This window comes from Rhinolophus sinicus, chromosome 8, assembly GCF_057876585.1.
Source record: "Rhinolophus sinicus isolate RSI-liver-muscle chromosome 8, RSI-T2T, whole genome shotgun sequence".
Classification (NCBI taxonomy): Eukaryota; Metazoa; Chordata; class Mammalia; order Chiroptera; family Rhinolophidae; genus Rhinolophus; species Rhinolophus sinicus.
Genome location: NC_142508.1, coordinates 53,871,880 through 53,887,956, shown reverse-complemented (window position 1 = coordinate 53,887,956; position 16,077 = coordinate 53,871,880). Strand labels below are relative to the sequence as shown.

Genomic DNA, 16,077 nt, shown 5'->3' with positions numbered 1-16,077 from the left:
GAAATAGGCGTAGTTAAATTAAAACACAATTTTGCAAGGAAGTTTTGTGCACCCATTTAAAATATTTTTGAAGAAGTTGTAGTTTATATGGGACTCAGGATAGCGAATGGAAGCAGATACACAAGCACATGGCATCTTCATTACAGATCAAGTCTCTGCACATATCATGATGGGTGGACGTTTGTGAAGAAACATGATGGAGAAAAAATCAAAGTGTTAATGGTTGTGTTTGGGTGTTATTGATAATTTACTTATTTATTTTACAATGTACTTAAATTAGTTATGTGGAAAATAAAAGGCTATTTGTGACAGGATAGTTTCAGAAATGGATACCCATTCAAGATGCAGAGATCAAAGCAGATACACCCAGATATGGGGGTGAGCAATATATCTCATTAAGCTCAGTCTGACCCCTTCTGTACTACACCCCCAAAACAGTTTTGTGCTCACAGCCTGTTAGGGACCCAAGCCTCCGAGTAGTCTCCTTCTTTGAGCAATGAGATGGAATTGCCCGCAATTGTCAGGAAAAGCCCTCCCTGCAGTACAGTCCACCAAGCTGGAAGCAGGCACTGTGGGAACGAGGCCCAGCCAACACATCTACTTCCTGTTGGCATTGCCCTTGGTGTGTGCATTTCCCTGGATTGGGGTCAGGAGGTGGTGGCAGTCACTGGCACCAGATTGGGCATCTGTGGTTTTCTTGGTCAAAACACCACCTAAGAGCATCCCAGTTCCCCTTCAACAACGCCACTGCCCCTGCCCCCAAGCCTATGTTCTTCCTTCTCTGCAGACCGGGGGCTGAGGGACACTGCATGGAAAAGTCAAGTGCTCTGGCTGGGAAACGGGTCCTTTGCGTCTAGCCCTCTCGGTCACCATGAGCTGTTGGCCTTGGGAAGACCATGTAAGCACTGGTCCCCAGCCATACAAGGCAAGGAACACTTGCCTACCTACCCAACTGGATGGCTGTGCGTTTCCAGTGCGGAGAAGCGAGTGTGAGGGTGCTGGAGGCATTCAGTGCTGGACAAATACAGGGTAGTGGCATGATGGAAGTTTATAGAATCCCCATCCACCATGCTGAGCAATGTGCTTGAGGGTCCTGGCAGGACGAGTGTGCCAAACCTCCCTCTCAGAAGTTTTGCCAAAAAGCAGATGCTGTGAGCGTCTGCGGGGGGGAGAGGGGGTGCCTCATCTGTCAGAGATCACCAAAGGGTGAACTGTGGGTCCTTAGCATACGCCCAGAGGGAAATCTGGTTGTTCTAGAAAATGTACTTTGGTGCCCTCAGAAATTCCCAAGCCACTGGCTTTGACATAACCAGAGGTGAGCTGGCAGGTGTCGGCACCCAGCTGCTGCAGGAAAAGCCAACAGCAGGCCAGGGGTAGACGCATTCTTTCTTCTCTTCTATGCCTCTTATGGGGACAGCCGTTCATTGTCAGACACAAGGAACCAAGGAGACAGTAAATTTCATAATTTCATAGCATAGTGATGAAGAATAAGAGCTCTGGGGTAGCCAGTTTCTACTCACGTCTCAGCAGTGTGGTTTCCCGAGCTGTGTTAGCGCAGGCAACCCACTGACCTATCAGGTCATGTGATTCTCATCCACGAAGTAGGGAAAGTGCTGTCACCTCTGAGGACCATACATGATGGAATAAAATTATTTTAGAAAATGTTTAGTATAATGCCCAGCCCCTAGCAGTACATCAGAGTTGCTCTTATTAGTTTTTACCTGACTATTTTTTAATATTTTAGTTACGTTCCCCCAGGTTTTAGCACTAGTTTCCAGCCTTCAACCATGAGAAGGTTGATATCTACCACAGACTTGGGGTTTTTTGTTCTATCCTGACATGAAGCAAACATCACAGCTTTGCTGCCCCTCTTTTAAGTACCAGAGAGAGACTCCTGGATGAAGCAGCGTCTCAAGAACTCCCCGGCGGATTAAGGGGTACAAGATAAACAATAAGTAAGCAGATGTCTTCTTGGGAGTGTTCTGCAGCCTGGAAAGAGGCCGAGCGTGAATCAGGGAAAGTGGAAAATGCTGGTTGCCAGGAATGAGAGCTGGTGAGGGAGAGGCTGCAAGATGCCTTTTGGGGATGACCCCATAGGAGGTGTTTGAAGAGCTGAGCAAGAGGTTGGGTGTATCCACGGCTAATGAATTCATTGTGTCTGTTGTTTGTGGGAGCCAGAAGTGGCTTAAAAATGAAAGTCACCCTTTGGGGAGTCAGAGAGAGACTTCTGGGCACCATATCCAGGGCCAGCCTTAGTGTGAACATTCTCCTTAGACAGAGGTGCCCTCGATCTCCAAGGACAGTGAGAAATTCCCCTGAGGGAGAGACACCTGGCGGGCAGTCACAAGGGCAGGGAAAAGAACCCGAACACTAACATTCAAGGATTGCTAGGGAGCGAGGAGAAGGTCACGCTCTCCCTTCGGTCAACCAGGTGGCTTGGATGCTGCCACTGATGCCACTCGACACTTCTTTAAGGAGTTTCTGCATCCTGAAGTATCCTTTTCCTCTGGCCTCCGCAAAGCTGAGTGCACGGCGGTCACATGAGACTGCAGGGATTTGACGGCACGCAGGGGACGGTTGAGGCACCAGGAAGGCCTGACCCAGCCCTCGGTTCACTAACGGAGAACTGCGCTGCAGTACAGGCGTGTCTCCTGGAAGAGGGCTGGCCGCCTCCTTCTAATGTTCACAAAGGCGTCAGGGGCTAAGGTGAAATGAAAACCACGTATGTTTGTTTTTAATTTAGGTGATTTTGTTTGTCTAAGCGACATCTAGGTTCTAACAGTGATTAAGAACGAGGGCTCTGGGCTTAGAATATTGCTGTTTGACTCTCAGTACTACTGCTCATCGAGCTGTGTGATACTGGGCAACCCACTTACCCTCTCTGACCTTGTGACGCTCATCCATAAAGTGGGGATAGCACCAGTACCACTAAGGACTGTAAAAGATGAAATTATCAGTTTTTGCTAATCAGTTATTGTAAATCAGCTGGTAAAACAGAGCCTGAGCTATAGCTTGGAGCCTCTCATATTGTCCCTTCGAGCGAAACCATATAGTATCATAATAGTTAAAAACGTAGTTTTGCATCCTGCCACACTGACTGCCTTCAAATCATGGCTGTTATGGACTAGCTGTGGGAACTAGGGCAGGGCGTCTGCCTCAACTTTCTCATCTGTAAAATGGGAATCATAATACTACTGCTCTCATAGGATTTTCATGGATTGAATGAGCTAATACACGCCAAGCACAGAGAGCCGTGCCAGAAACACAGCATGCACTGTATGATCTTACTACTTGAGTGAGAGGTCAATGATGTGTAAAGCAGAGGAAGGTAAATGAAAACGCCAAGGACTCTTAAGCTGCAGTCCATCTCAAGCATGAACTTTCCTCGAGTAATCTTGAGTTCGTTTTGTAGTTTCATAATGTACTTCATGGTGTATTGATTGATTGGTCCGTTCATTCTGTCGACGTATATTTGATTGAGTACCGACAGGGCGAGGAGGCACCTGCAAAGTGGTGGGGAATATGGTGGGAACCAAGGCACCAGATTCCCTGCTTTCCTGGAGCTTTCATTTTAGTGCCTAGACGTTGTTTCAAAATCAACTGATTTAAATTCCTCGCCAGTGCGTACAGGTGATATGCCGGGAAGCTGTGCCTTGTTGCTTGCGTGGGTTGGTTTGCGTGTGGCCTCGAGCCACGCATGTGCAGTGGAGACAGCTGGTATTTGGTGGGGATCCTGCAGCCTGGGTCTGCGCCACTTTTCACTGGTCTCAGGGGGGGTCCAGTTCCTGATGCTACATTTCCCGCTGCCTCTTGCTCTTCTGTTCAGTCTTTGTCCTTTTTTCTTCATGTCCTCGCTGAGGGAGGTCACCTATTGCTCCGTATTTGGTTCCCCGATTTCTAGATTCAATGAGTCCCGGGTTAAGCTCTATTTCACACACTTTGGAAACCAGACTGTTGCAGTACTGGTCCATGTAAGTGCCTATTTAGAAATAACTTACTCTCTTCGTAGTCTCGTTAGATCCAGGGTGGTCACGATGGTCCTTGTGGTGGGTAGCAAACCTGCTTCTTCAAGGCGCTGAATCCTAAGTCTACAAGTCCCACATTTCACTTTCCATTGCGCAAGCTTAAAAAGTAGAGAGCATATGGGTGAATGGGTTTGCTATTATAATCGCTCCAATGTTGCGGTGTATTTTAAAGTTAAACGCTACTCAGGTGCAAGTCCCTGGTATCGTGTTAACATTTCCCAAATCCAAGAAGAAAGCACCCAGAACTAAGCGTAGGGCACTTGTACGATAAGAAATAATCAGGATAAGTTTATCCTTGGGCCCCTGGATGTGTATCATTCCTTAAAGCTACTGCTTATTGAACACGACAAGGCTGACAGTGTGCTAAGCGCTTCCTATACATTCTCTTACTTAATCCGTACACACAACAGCCTTAAGAAGTAGGTGGTAACACCATTTTACAGATAAGCAAATAACTGTTACAGAACTTTTTTCAAGGTCTCCCAGCTGGTGTGTATTGAATCTGGGATCCATACCCGTTTATCTCTACCTCCAAAGCCCTGCATTTTCAATCACTAAGAAACACTTCGTCCTATTTTACCCCCAACTAGACTCTGATATCTAATCTGCAGATTCCTAGGCCTCTTTCCTAGGACCTCCACTTATTCAAGCTGGGAAGGGGGTTTGACTTGCTGGCTGATCGATTTCTTTTTAAATACCATCCCATCCCTGACCCACGGCCACCTGCCCACTCTCCCTACCCCAGCTCCCAAAAGGGCTTTCCAAGCTTCTGACCCAAAGTGGCACCTGGCAAAATAATTTAGCTCTTGCAGTATTGGAAGCTGACATATTAATGCAAAGCCTCCTGAAATATTACTCATTATTATGCATTTTGCCAGCATTTGAGTGATTTGTGAACTCTTCCTTGGAATACAGTACTGTAAATGATTCATGAATGACCAAGTTTATGAAATTCTATAAAAATATTAGCAGGTGGTAATGATTCCCTCACACTGTGAATATAATCTGTCGGCTGCAAATTTGTCAATATGGGGGGTGCATGAGTGGAGTGGGAGACGGAGTCTGTTAGGCAGCTGAGGGTTGGTGGGGAGGGTTTGGGCTGGACTCAGCAGTGGATGGAAGGTAAAGCAGGAGACAGGGCCATGGCAGTGGGCAGGTGTCACGGGCAAACTTTCACCCTGATCCATTGTCCAAGGTGGGAGATGCGTCAAGAACTGGGAATGGAAGAAGTAGGTGGAACAAGAAAGGAGCACTCGGAAGGAGAGAGAGAGAGAGAGAGAGAGAGAGAGAGAAAGAGAGAAAACGAGAGCTAACATTTATTGAGCACCTATTAAATACCCAAGCACTCTCTAGAGTTCTACATACACAAACCTGTGAAATTGCTTTATTATTGTGTCTTTACCTCTATGTTAGCTGAGGACCAAAGTGGTGCCCAAGTTACATTATTGTTATTAATGCCAGTGTTAACATTTTTTGAACATTTACAATGTGCCAAGGCTCCGTGCTAATAATCTCGATGACAATCTCATTCAGTCTTCATAAAGTGAGCTTAGTACTGTTATCACTTTCAATTATAGAGCTGGTACCTGGAACCACATGTGTTCTTGGCCTCAGAATATGAGCAGGATATCATTGTCTCCTTTTGAGTATTTGTTCACATATTTGGGGATATTATTTGCTCTCCTCCAAACCAATGTCTTGGATAAGTTTGGACTTTGTGGTTGTGTTGCCATAAAATTGGAATATATCTGGCAGACAGAGGGTACATTTCTCCTGTGTTTCACTTATGTGGCTCTGCCCCAATTCTTACCCATACATAGCGCCCAGACGATTTGGCAGGAAGTACATCAAGGTGAAAAATGCTGCTGTTATGCAGGAATGTGTGTATCATAATGCTAGTGATTGTAAAACAATTGAGAGATGTAGATGTACCCAGATTAGAGAGTCATTTAGGTGATTAACCTTTTTATAATAATGTCCATGTTCTACATGGACAATGCATGCATTACCTGGATAGAATTGTGCTGACCTTGGTAATATTTGTACTTGGAATGCTCCCAAGGCCCTCGATTATAGGGACCAGCTACATCCTTCTTCGTCCTCCAGCATGGTCTCCCCTAGGGCCATCTTTCTTAGTCAGGATTCTTGGTGGTAGTCAACAAAATCCTCTCCAACTAATATACAAAATTAGGTGTTTACTAAAGGTCACAGAGAGCTTATAGGACTCAGTCATCTGGCTCAATCATCTGGCTCAATCATCTGGCTCCCATGTGACACAACCAGAAACGGTGGTGCTACAGGAAATACCCAGCTGTATATGATACTGTTCTAGTGCAGGGTTCTCAGTCTCAGCATTATTGACATTTGGGGCTGGATAATTCTACGTTATGGGGGCTGGCCTGTGTGTTGCCAGGTGGTTTGAGGCACGTTTGTCCTCGAAGCACTAGATGCCAGTAGGACCCCAATCCCAAACTTGACAATCAAAATGTCTCCAGAAAGTTCCCATTGTTCCATGGGAGCAAAATTGTCCCAAGCTGGGAATCACTGTTCTAAAGGTGTCATCACTGCCACCTCTTCCTGTCACTCTGCTCCCATGGTGCTCAGAACTGGGTGGTGGCAACCCTGCCTAGAAGCGCCTCTAACACCATGCTTTCCAGAACCTCTGATTCCTGAAGCAGAGCCACTGCCTTCTGTCTGTCACTTCCGTCCCCAAGTCTCATGCTGGGATGTCTGCAGGGAAGCTCCTATCATATGACAGACTCGAGCTGAGCTAGCATGGGGCCCGGATAGGTGTTGTCATCAACGACATCAGCCATGTCACCAGGAGGATTTTATTCCTACAGGCAGGCAGATAGACATGGCTATGTGCGGGCAGGTAACCAGGCCATGCTCGTGCCAGGGTGGCTTCACACCTGTGATCTTGACTTCTGATAAACATGGCCCCATCCATCAATAACACATGTGGCCTGGAAAAAAGCCAGAGAACTTGGGTTAAGTTTCAGGCTTTGGCATCGGCCCTACTGAGGTTAGATCTTGACTCTGCTATCCACACCAAATTGCCATTTTTATAGGAACCACATCAAATTACCATTTTTGTAGGTGAAAAGGGTGAATATTGGCCATGTCATGGTTGGTCCCAAAACTCTGGCACCTTTGGCAAGGTATCTAATTCTCAGTCTCTGTGTCTTCATCTTCAGAATGAGGGCGAGATTGCAGTACCATGTACATAGTGGTGGTGTAGTTAGTAAGCGGGATGGATAAGTGTGACGCTCAGTATAATCACTACATGTGCTGGAATTGGAGCCATCGCCTCATGTGCCAGCTGTGTCGGGGAAGCTCCCTGCAGGTGAAAAAGAGGTGAGACCGTGTCCTAGGCATCCAGCTAGCAGTTAAACGGTTAGCTGTTAGTATCCCCGTGTGTCATTTCGCAGATGGAATTCATCTAACTGTGGGCCCCCAGACCAGCTGCATCATCTGGGAGCTTGTTAGACATGCAAATTCTCAGGCTCCATCTCAGACCTACTGGGTAAAAAACTCTGGCCCCCAATCTGGGTGTTAACAAGTCTCCGAGGTGGTGCTGATGGCTGACTGACATTTGAGAACCCCAGGTCTCAAAAACGCTCCTCCGTGTTAACATCGCTGCAGCTGGCTCGATTCATTAATTTGCCTCAGTGAAAGTGAACCAGTTCCATTACAGTCCTGCTGGGGTAATACATTCGTGCCTTAAAGGTGCTTATTTCTCCAGGTGCTCTGGTACATCGTTTTGAAAGCCCTCTAAATCCAATCTATACTCTTCAAAGCTGCCTTTGTTTTTATTTCGTTAATAGGTCCTGAGAGCTGGGCAAATTTGTCCCAGGCTGCTTTGCTCCATCCTGTCTAGACTTTGGATGTCTGTTAAATGCCATGTTGCTGAGTGTTTGCTTATTTCTCAGAAACCAACCTTGTAGGCTGGCTATGAAAATGTCTTCAGAAGATTTGAGCTGGTCCAGGCAGAGACCATTCCTGACAGGAGGAAGCTGCCCCTGGGGTCAGCAGAACCAGCTTTTCGGCCTTATTAGATCTATAACTTTGCGTGTGTTACTTACAGTTCTCAAACTTTGCTGCACATTAAAATCATCTGGGGAGATTTGAAAACCCTCGATGCCCAAGCTGCCCTCTAAACCAATTAAATCAGAATACCTTGGACTAGGACCACGTATCAGTATGTTTATAAAACTCTCCAGGCGTTTCCACGGTGAAGCCAAGTTTGAGAACCACTGAGTTAATGTAACCCATCTGTACCCCAGTTTATTCATAACTAGGAGTGGCACCAACCAGATAGGTCTGTTGTGAATATCAAATGAGATAATACACATAGGAGTTTCTAACACTTAATAGTAGAAAAATCAAAGATCTTATTTCCCCTCAGTCAACTGCTTGACTCTGAGCGACTGTCTGAAGCTAACTACTTGCCAATGCCTCTTTTGACACAAGCGCTTAAAAAATTGAAATGCAGAGAATTCAAATTTGATAAACAAATGAATGGTTTGTCTTCTGACTCACTTTAGGAAACAATAATTCAGGATTTGGTCTCAGTCTCTCTGCCCCAGTACCTCCGAGCATCTCCATCTGACTCTTTCCAGTTCGGCTCTTCGCGTTTCCAGGCACTTCATTTTGCAACCTGGTCTTATCTGCCAGGCGCAGCTGGTGAAACTGAGGCATGAAGAAGTGCAACGACATTGCTGCGGCAGCCGCGTACCTGGATTAGACCGCTGAGGTGCTCCTGACTGATTATTTATTTGGTCCACTAAGCAAAACTGCTTCCTCACTCCGGTCTATGGAAACATACTTTTCTAAACTTCATTAGCTTAGAAGAGGTTCAACTTGAATCTTGGCAGGTGGGAGAACCCTGCATCCCTCCTCCCTCAGCTCTCTCCTCCCCACACTCCTTGCATCTGAGGCAGCTGCCCCACAGGCTGGGCCTACCACACATTCGTGGAATGAATGAATGTGTGATGATCGATTTTTCCTGTTGTTTGCTTTGGTTATCTAACTACAACAAAATCTACTTCAACATGACTGCTTTTTCAAATGACCTGGAAGCATTTTTTCCCCCACTGTGGTGAAGAGTCACGATACACCAGAACCGCAAGAGCCTTTAGCCCCATTATATCTAATTCACTAAATTTACAAATAAGAGTGAGTTAAAGAATTGGCCGACGACTGTAACTCCCAGTCCCGAAAATATATCGTTGATATTTTGTTATTCCTCGATAATGAGTATCGTGGGCAAGTCCTCAGGGACCAGATCCTGCAAGCACAAATAAGACATCCATTCCTAGCTCCTACCACTCACTCTTCAATTATTTGTATTCAACAATAGGCATAAACATTGTTTTCTTTTTTCATTTGGTAAAAATGATCAGCAGAGGGAAGAGAAGGGACATGGATTTGGAGGAGAGAGGAGCAAAAGATAAGATAGAAGGAAGCTGTCCTCCTGCTCTTGTGGGTTTGACATTCTTGGGTTAGAGGGCAGAAAATGATGAAAATTATTTTTTTTGAGATACTGTGCAAAATTGGATGTGACTACCAAAAAAGCTAATTAAACCAATCACAAAATGCTGGATAGATTCTAGGTTCAAGGACTATGGTTGTGAGGCCAAGTGCCAAAGGATGATGCAATTGGAACACACGCTCGCTCCCCACCCAGAGACTCCTGCAGCACTTTGGCATGAGAAGGATTGATAATTAGGGGGTGGGTCACCATGGTGAAGGTCTCTGAGTGGCCCAGACACTGAGGAAGATGCTGACATGATCAGGCGGCCCTTGTGAAGGCAGCTTTGGCCTCCCCAGGAGATATCTGGTGAATAATATCATAATGGGGACTGAGTTCCCCTTGAGCAGATCAGATCCCTGAGTCCCCGTGATGGGATATAAATGTTACCCATGTCCTCATCTGAGGCTAGGGAGCCACTGACCTCTGAGTTGCCCATCTCAATTCTGGCCAGCCCACTGCTTAATGTTTACTTGGAACAGACCACTTTGCTACTATAAATTTGGAACTGGAAGAATCTGTAGGCAAACTCCCAGGATAAAAAGAAAAGCATGGAGGAGAAACATGCTCTTTTGCCAGCTGAGCCTTCTGTTCCCGCCAAGAGAATGAGAGGGAAATGGGAAAGCACTAGGGAGAGGCAACTTGGGACCGCCAAAATGATGTGTACGCATCGGGGCCAGCACACACCCAGCAACGCCGTCAGGCAGGATTCAGAACAACCACAAGTGTGGTTGATTCAGAAGACATTGATGGGAGGCCTAACTCGTGCTGGCTGCCATATCAATGTTCAGTGAATAACCATCAAGGTCTTGCTTCCTAGAACTCTGGTCATAAACAAACAATAGTGAGTACATAATACATCAGGTGGTTATAAGTGCTGGGAATAAAAATAAAGCAGATTAAAGATAGAGAGAGCGACAGGAGGGGCTATGTGGTCCAGGCAAGCCTCGCTGAGAGATGACATTTGAGGGTGGGCCTAATAGGAAATCTGAAGACAGGCCTGCTATCCTTCCCTCTCAGGTATCCTTAACATCACGGGTACTCAGCTAGGGTGATTGTGCCTTCCAGAGGACATCTGGCAATGTCCGGAGACATTTTTGGTTGTCACAACTAGAGGGAGTGGTGCTACTGGTATCTAGTGGGGCAGGGCCAGAGATGCTACTCAATATCCTATAGTGCTCACAGGACAAACCCCATATGTCATGCTGGCTTTTTAGAGGATCTGAAAATATAGCGTGGATTGTTCACTCAAATATTTGTCTGGCTTGAACAAAAGGTCTGTGTTCACTTCCGGGGCACCACAGCAAGATGTACTGTCCCCGTTCTTGTAAAGCTCATGATCTAGCAGGGGACAATGATTTGTCACAAGACAACTACACCACCATGGAAAAAGTAGGGCCAAGAACAGCCTTCCAGAGGATAAGACATCAAAGCAAGTGCTCAGGAATGAGGAGGAATTAGCCAGGTGACAGGGAGGGGGACAGAGCAGGAGTGTTCCAGGGAGAAGGAACAGAAGAAAGACTTTAAGACACCTCCAGAGAAGGGGAATAGTGGGGCTCATGCAGGAGACAGGAAATGAACTCCACCAGCAAGGAAGCCTGGACCCATGTGCCAAGGAATGAGCTTAGACACAATGCTCTTTGAGATGGACAGATGTTAGAGGATTTTATCAGATTTGAAGTGACATGATCAGATTTGGATTTTGTACAGGCTGCCCTGGCTGTCAGCAGAAGACAGAGGACAGGTGAGAGGTAGCGAGTCTTATCTTTGGGTCTCTGAAGCCAGAGTGCCACATATCAGATAAATGGCATTCGCACCCAGGAAGACCTGGGAGATGAAGCCAAACTTATAATGAAGATATAAAATGTTCTTTGGGATGAGATGAGTAGCAGAAATCTGGGGGCCAGGTCCTGCCAGGCCTTGCAGAGTAGGTTAAGGAGTTTCGATTTTATTCTAAGCCAAGGAGGGTTTTCAGCAAGGGAGTTACATCCAATTTGCATTTCAGGAAGATAAGATTTATGTGAGCAAGTCAACAATAACATTCAAATTGCCATGAAATGGAAATGAATTCAAAAATGCTTTCATTTGTTGAGAACCCAGTACCTACCAAGCACTGGGGGAAAGAGATAAAAGATAAAGCCCTGCCTTCCCTAAGCTCAGCCTTAAAGTACCCTTCCAGACAGAGAAAAACAGAAAACCTTTTATTCTAAATTCATGTGTGGAGGGGGGTGGGCTTCTCTCTGTGTTGCCTGTTCTTCCCACTTAGTTTGACTCAATCTCCAGGCCAAGCGAACAATTTCTGTTAAAATTCCAAGCTTTTAGCTCTTTTTTCTCTAGGGGTTTATCAGTAGGCTATCTCAAAATTATTTATTAAACACAGTTGGCCAGAGCTGTTAGCTGTTGATTCATTTGATTGGCATCTGTTTTAAGATCTTTATTATGAAGAAGGCTTATCTTTTTCTTGCAAAAAGGCATTAGGTGCCAAAAGATCATTTCTATGCTGTTTTTCTTTCTTCTGAAGGTGCAGAAGTTTGCATAATGGGCTCTTTTAAGCGAAGTCCATCTTTCCTGGTACCATGATGGAAAGAATGTGTGCTCTGTGAAAAGGACTTAATTGCGCCCTGTCACTTGTGGATGCTCATTCCCTGCCTGCATTGGGGGTCAAACTGAACCTTGCTCACTGTGCCAGACCAGGTACCCCGAAAGTGGAACAAAGTGAAAGCGGAACAAAGTGAAAGCCATCATTAAGTGATGGCTTACCATGTCAGAGAGCATTAACGGGATCCAAGACCGGCTGATGATATTTGACAGAGGACAGGAGAGCCCTGTCCTTTTCAAAGCTGCTCGTACCCTCCTGGCTTGGGGTGCGCACTGTTGATGATGAACTCCTGGGGGATGATAACACAGGTAAAGGTGGTAGGTCGGAGGCGGAGGTCTTGGCCAGCTGGTCATAATGGCTCAGAAAACTGGGTGACTGGCATTTCACAGTTAACTGTGACTGTGTTTTCTATTCTTTTTGAGTTTTTAAGGCAGAGTTTCATCATGAACTCTACGCACACTACAACAGCAGAGCTGAAGAACTGCAACAGAGTAGGGCCCACAAAGCTCCCTGCCACTTTACAGAACAAGGGTGCGGACCCCTGGACTCGATGGGCCCTCACATCCCTCAGGAACTGGCAGCTCCACCAGCCCTTGATAACCTGACTTTAAGAGTTTTTGAGATCATAGTCAGTCTTAACAGGGAGCTTGTAAATTTCACTTTTCTGGAGATTTCAGAGGAAAGGCTAAATGCGTGTCACCCTTCTATGATGGCAATGCTGTCAGGCCCAGAGGTGGGTTAAGTGCGTTCTGGGGCAGGCTCCCCAGAGGCATTTCCATAAAAGCTTGTGGCAAACACACATTTCCAGATCAAGGGCAATGGCTGCCGAAGTTCATATGCATGCCGCTTCCTGAGTAAATGAAACAGCAGTTGGGGAAAGGCTTTGCAAAGGGGGAATGACTGCAGATGTAGCCTACGAGACCAAGTTTGCCAGTGCTTCTCTTTCTCAGCATTTCCCCCTTCAGAGCATCACTCAGAGAGCTGGGTGCACAGGAGCTGTCCTGCCTGTGGGCCACGGGGCCTCTTCTTCTGAGTCATGCAAGAAGATGCTCATGAGAATGCTCTGGGTTTTGCTCAGTTCTCACTAATCCTTACAGTGACTCAGTGAGTTAGGTACCTTTATTTCCTATTTCTGCCATAGCAAATGACCACAAGCTTGGTAGCTTACAACAACAGAAATTTGTTATCTTTCAGTTCTGGAGGCCAGAAGTCAACTCTGGGTCTCCCTGAGCTAAAATCAAGGTGTCAGCAGGAAGGGCGGGTTCCCTCTGGAAGCCCTGGGGAGACTCATTTCCTTGCGTTTTCCAGCCTCTAGAGGTCACCCGCATTTCTTGGCTCGTGGGCTCTTCTCTGTATTCAAAACCAGCCGTGGGGAGTTGACGTTAACATGGACACTGACGTCTTTCTGGTTCTCTCTACCCACACCTTTCCCACCTGTAAGGACTCTATGATTGCACGGATAATCCTCTTATTGTAAAGTCAGCTGACTAGCAACCTGAATCCCCATAGCCATGTGTCCTAACATATTCACAGGCGTTAGGCATTACGATGTGGATATGCTTGGAGGCCATTATTCTACCTAACACCATACCCCCTTTTACAGATGAGGGAAGGGACAGAGCAGATTATACAAGGGCACGCAGCTGTTAATTGATGCATGACCTTAACCTTTGGCCCCAGCTACGGTCACCTGTAAACGCTGCAGATGATTGTATCGTCAGCATTGTGAGCAAGGGGCTCTCCTCTTCTGTTGGCTGAAAATAGGCTGCTGCCTGGAGGGAGAAGGGACTCTCAGCAGACCCTCAGCGGCGCTCTCTGAAGGGCTGGAGGCCATTTGTCATCTCGCCTCTCTCCTGTGTTTTCCTACCGAAGCACCCATGTCCAGGCCTCTTTCACATTTTCCTCATTTCTCTTAAGAGTCATCTTGATGATCATTTTCTTCAGGCCAAGTGAGAATCAGGGAATGATTGGACACTTGATTTTCGTTTGTGTTTGGAACAATCTCAGACTCAGAACTCCTTTGGATCCATCACGTAGCGTGAGGTGAGTCCCGCTCTGAGGCCCTCTTACCTGCTGGAGAGGCAGCGGGACTGGATGGAGCATTGATTACTCAGCCTCGGTAGGCAGGTCCCAGCAGCCCGTGGGCCTGAGCTTGACCTAGTCTTCACTTTAGAGGAAAGCACCCAGACATCAGACCCAGGCAGCTCCCAGTCCAGTTTCCTGCCTCCGTGCAATTTACACAAAATAGCCACAGCCACACGAGTATAAACTGACCGTGTCGGGCTCAGATCAAGTGCATTTCCTGGGCGACCTCTTCACACGTAAGTAAGTGCCCATTAGCATGCCAAGCACTCTTTTCTGGGCACAAGGGATTTGAGAATGAACAGAACATATTTCTGCCCCCCTCAGGAGCTTATCCTCCTAAGCACCTTGAAGGCACAGGTTGTTTTTGTTCGTTTTCATTTGGAGAAATGAAGCTCAGAAAGTGTCAAGAAGCAGGTTCAGCCAGTAGGTGGAAGCGCCAAGTGACAGACGCACTTACTCCCTCTCCAGAGACCAGGCTCCACCCCTCATTTAAATGCTTAGTTTGCTTGCTGCAGACCTGTGGCTCTCCATTGGGAATGATGTTGGCCCCCAGGAGGCAGTGGGTGATATCCGCATACATGTTTGGTTGTCACAACCGAAGGAGAGATGCTACTAGCATCTAGGGCATGGAGGCCAGGGGTGCTGCTAAGCATCCTACAATTCACAGGACAGCCCCCCCACACCACGAAGAATGACCCAGCCCCAAATGCTAATGGTGCCACTGCCCAGAAACCCTGGTGTAAATGAGAATAACAAAACCCATGCTGTGTGCTCAAACATGGGAACCTTCCATCTAACCAAGTCCTGTCTTCGCCATCCAGACTTCATTTGAGCAGAATCTTGGCATGTGGGAGCTCCACCTGGCTAGAGATTCCCCCCTTAATTACGAGAAGCAACCAGTGAGACAGTGCTAGCAGAACTCACCAATGCTCATTTTTTATTGTGTGGTGTTTTTCTTTTTTTTTTTTTTCTCTCTCGTCGCAGAAGACAAATTCCATTTCCTTACTCCTGAGGGAAAACTAATTCCAGGAAAGGCCATTTGTCTTTGGTACCCTAAGATTTAGATAATTTACTGCAAGTTTATTTTTATTGAAAATTATGTAGATATTATTCAGAAACACAATTTCCAACTATACGGCACATTTAAGCAGATTATATTTTAAGTGTTTATACATATATATATATGATATATGCTGGAATGTGCATTTCTCAGAGATTCAGAGATACTGGGTTCTTTTGTTGTTGTTTTCTTTTGTTTTTTATGAGTCTCTGCCTTTGAGATCCTCCAACTTGTTTGCAAGAAGTATTGAAAGGTTCAGGTATTTTCCAAATGAATATTATGTTATGAGTTGTTACCATTAAACTGCAATTTAAACTCATGACATTTTATATAGCTTATATGATTAATTCAGAAATAATTTGCATTTAAATGCATTTAAGATATTTAACTTGTGATTTCAAATGTACCTATTTTAAGCCTAGCAGAAACATTCCAATCTCTACAGTGTGTGAACCCCCTCCCCCAAGTCACGTGGACCTGAAAAGGATGCAGGTATTAATATAGAACAGCTTTTTCAAACTCTTTCTGAGAAACTTAAGAACTGAGGGATGCTCCTTAACACACACACACACACACACACACACACACACACACACACAGGAGATCTGTGCTCCCCTGGGGGCATATGGGAAACAATGAAAGTTTGGGAAACATTGAAAACTGTAATCGCTTCTTTAAAATTCACAATGGGCATTTGACACAATAAAGATATTTTAAAGACCTGTGGTTGAGATGCCTGGTTAAGCCAGCATATTCCACACTTTTAAAAACCAAA

At 45.9% G+C, this 16,077-nt stretch overlaps 1 protein-coding gene across 1 annotated transcript in view; it reads left to right on the top strand.

Annotated features, from left to right (window-relative positions):
- CDH13 (cadherin 13) overlaps nucleotides 1-16,077 on the top strand; it is a 985,128-nt gene that overhangs the window by 513,424 nt on the left and 455,627 nt on the right. The gene's annotated exons all lie outside the window — the stretch shown is intronic.